Source organism: Lampris incognitus, chromosome 12 (assembly GCF_029633865.1).
Source record: "Lampris incognitus isolate fLamInc1 chromosome 12, fLamInc1.hap2, whole genome shotgun sequence".
Taxonomy (NCBI): domain Eukaryota; kingdom Metazoa; phylum Chordata; class Actinopteri; order Lampriformes; family Lampridae; genus Lampris; species Lampris incognitus.
Window position 1 is genome coordinate 2669661 of NC_079222.1, and position 4227 is coordinate 2673887.

Consider the following 4227-nt stretch of genomic DNA (forward strand, 5'->3'; position numbering starts at 1 on the left):
CTGATAACTCTCACATACGTCCTTCTCTGTCTCCCGCCCCCCTCGCTCGCTGTTTCACTCTATCATGTTCTCACGCTCGCTCTGCTCTCTCTCGTCTCTCTCTCTCTCTCTCTCTCTGCTCTCTCCTCTCTCTCTCTCTCTCTCTCTCTCTCTGCTCTGTCTCTCTCTCTCTGTCGTCTCTCTCTCTCTCTCTCTCTCTCTCTCTGCTCTCTCTCTCTCTCTCGTCTCTCTGCTCTCTCTCTCTCATAGCTCTCTCTCTCTGTCTCTCTCTCTCTCTTCTGCCCCATCTTGGCTGATGCAGTTGAACTACATTGTTCTGCATGTTGAGTACTGCTAGTTAAAGACGACAGTGAGTGTTGTGACAAGAGAACCATTAGCCAGAACACATGGAGAGCAGGAGTATGTCCTGGAGCATGTCCTGTCTAAAGGAGCATGTCCTGTCTGAAGGAGTATGTCCTGTCTAAAGGAGTATGTCCTGTCTAAAAGAGCATGTCCTGTCTAAAGGAGTATGTCCTGTCTAAAGGAGTATGTTCCTGTCTGAAGGAGTATGTCCTGTCTGAAGGAGCATGTCCTGTCTAAAGGAGCATGTCCTGTCTGAAGGAGCATGTCCTGTCTGAAGGAGCATGTCCTGTCTGAGGGAGTATGTCCTGTCTAAAGGAGTATGTCCCTGTCTGAAGAGGAGTATGTCCTGTCTGAAGGAGTATGTCCTGGAGCATGTCCTGTCTAAAGGAATATGTCCTGTCTGAAGGAGCATGTCCTGTCTGAAGGAGTATGTCCTGTCTGAAGGAGTATGTCCTGTCTAAGGAGTATGTCCTGTCTGAAGGAGTATGTCCTGTCTGAAGGAGTATGTCCTGTCTAAAGGAGTATGTCCGGGAGCATGTCCTGTCTAAAGGAGTATGTCCTGTCTGAAGGAGTATGTCCTGTCTGAAGGAGTATGTTCTGTCTAAAGGAGTATGTCCTGTCTGAAGGAGCATGTCCTGTCTGGAGTATGTCCTGTCTGAAGAAGCATGTCCTGTCTGAAGGAGTATGTCCTGTACTAAAGGAGTATGTCCTGTCTGAAGGAGCATGTCCTGTCTAAAGGAGTATGTCCTGTCTGAAGGAGTATGTCCTGTCTAAAGGAGTATGTCCTGTCTGAAGAAGCATGTCCTGTCTGAAGGAGTATGTCCTGTCTGAAGGAGCATGTCCCTGTCTGAAGGAGCATGTCCTGTCTGAAGGAGCATGTCCTGTCCGAAGGAGTATGTCCTGTCTAAAGGAGCATGCCCTGTCTAAAGGAGCATGTCCTGTCCGAAGGAGCATGTCCTGTCTAAAGGAGCATGTCCTGTCCGAAGGAGCATGTCCTGTCTAAAGGAGCATGTCCTGTCCGAAGGAGCATGTCCTGTCTGAAGGAGCATGTCCTGTCCGAAGGAGTATGTCCTGTCTGAAGGAGCATGTCCTGGTCTGAAGGAGCATGTCCTGTCTAAAGGAGCATGTCCTGTCTAAAGGAGTATGTCCCTGTCTAAAGGAGCATTGTCCTGTCTGAAGGAGTATGTCCCTGTCTGAAGGAGTATGTCCTGTCTAAAGGAGCATGTCCTGGAGCATGTCCTGTCTGAAGGAGTATGTCCTGTCTGAAGGAGTATGTGTCTAAAGGAGTATGTCCCTGTCTAAAGGAGCATGTCCTGTCTAAAGGAGCATGTCCTGTCTAAAGGAGCATGTCCTGTCTAAAGGAGCATGTCCGGTCTGAAGGAGCATGTCCTGTCTGAAGGAGCATGTCCTGTCTAAAGGAGTATGTCCTGTCTAAAGGAGTATGTCCTGTCTGAAGGAGCATGTCCTGTCTAAAGGAGCATGTCCCTGTCTAAAGGAGCATGTCCTGTCTAAAGGAGCATGTCCGGTCTGAAGGAGCATGTCCTGTCTGAAGGAGCATGTCCTGTCTAAAGGAGTATGTCCTGTCTAAAGGAGCATGTCCTGTCTAACAGGAGGCATGTCCTGTCTAAAGGAGCATGTCCTGTCTAAAAGAGTATGTCCTGTCTGAAGGAGTATGTCCTGTCTAAAGGAGCATGTCCTGTCTAAAGGAGCATGTCCTGTCTAAAAGAGTATGTCCTGTCTGAAGGAGCATGTCCTGTCTGAAGGAGCATGTCCTGTCTAAAGCTGAGTTGTGTTTGTGTAGGAAGTGTGCTACACAAAACACACTTATCTTTAACTTAATATGATGTGTATTTTTAAGTGTACTTCACTTTTTCTGCCTTTTAATTAGTTTCACCGTTGGTGAGGGGTGGTGCAGTAGAGCCAGCTAACGTCCTCCTTCTTCATTTATTATGGGAGAAGGGAGACAAAAATAAATCAAGCCGTTTCTCAAAAAGTAAAAACAATTCAGTTATGCCCTTGGACACCCTACAGGAGCCTCAAGTGAGACGGTATTATCCTGGTGAGGCAGCCAGGGGATTGTGGACTGGGCGGAGCTCTGGCCTGATTCAGAGGTGAAGCGTCTCAACCGATCTGAAAGCGTTTAATGGACCAGGTGTCCTGGGTCAGGGAGCTTCGGTCCATCTGCCATGGAGGCATTACACAACCCCCTCTACACACACCCGGCTCACTGGCTTGCAGCTCTGCTTTTCACTCTCGTGCTTTCCACATGTGTTCATATGTGCACATGTACATGTATGTACATGTGTGTATGTGTGTGTGCATGTGTGTACATGTACATGTGTGTACGTGTGTATATGTGTGTACATGCGTGGTACATGTGTTTTGGGCTGTGTCCACTTTCTTACAACTCCCCAAACACTGTGTGTGTGTGTGCTGTGTGGTATATATATATATATACACACACACACAACACACACACACACACACACAACACACACACACACACACACGACACACATAATCCAGTGATTCAAGTAAATTCTGTAATGGACAGTACAAGCCTTTTTTGTGCCATAAGCAATCATATCAGGTTTAACCAAAGTATACATAGTACCTACTTGGAGGACCCTCAGTTTTATCACTATGAAGTTTGAGGAAGTGGTATGAAAACCAAGACTGAATTTCTAGTAAGCGGTCAGAAAGGGAAGTGGGCGGATGAGTGTAGGTAGATAAAGCTGGGTGTCATCTGCGTACCAGTGAAATTAAATGCTAAATTTTCTAAAAATGTGGCCCAAGAGGTAATAGGTAAATAATAAATAGGAGGAGTCCCAATACAGATCCCTGGGGATCACCGGTAGTAACAGAAAAGGACTGTGATCTCAGTTTTTTGAGACATGTATGTATTAGGCTTGTGCCTGTGTGCATGTTTGACATTACAGGGAAAATACCTGCGTCCACACAAACTAAGATCTATATGTGTTAACTAAGTTATTGGGGTTTTTTCTCTCTGTCTGGGTGCAGCATAGCATACTTAATGTAGTTAATAATCTTACCAGGCAATTTATTTTATTGATTATAATCTTTGTCATGCTGAACTTGTTCATAGATGTAAGTGGGTTCATGAATGAATGTGTGTGTGGAGGCATCTCCTGCATTGACACAGGAAAAGAAAAAACACAAGTCTGAATAAGTAGAGTAAATGCCATGCATTTATTTCAGCACTGTCACATATTCCTCAGACTATCAAGATTAATTTAACAATTTGTCAGGTTAAGGGCCTCATATACAACCCTCATCACATGTCATAAGCACTACACAATGTTTCACTTGTTAAGACCATCAATATATTCCACAACCAATGCTACCAGCAAAAAATTCAAGTGATCTGTAAAGGGTATATCTCCACAACAACTTCAGTTGTTGAAAAGCTGCAGCATATTTCACCATACACCTTCCATATTTCCAGAAACAACTTTTGAAGTTGTGCTTAGGCAAATCAGATAGAGGCCAACGGTGCGGGCCAGATCCACTTCCATTTCCTGTCAAATTAAGCAAGTCCCTTCCAGTGGCTATTTCACATATAGAGTACTCCAAGCAGCTCCCTTCCACAGTGCAAATCACACCAGAAGCAGGAGCAGATGGTTCGGTCTTGTCAAAGTGCATTTTTTTGGGAGCACAACAGGAACAAAATGTACTAAATGGCAGTATTCTACAAGTCAGTACTGGGTTAGCTTTTATTAATGTGCACATCCTTTGTCACAGTTAGTATTTCATAGGAACATACAGAGATGGTTCTCGAATGGGGGAAACCAAGGAGAGGTCAGAGGATACAGGAATAAATACAGCTTTTTAATGCATAATAATTTACTTATACTCGTATGTGTA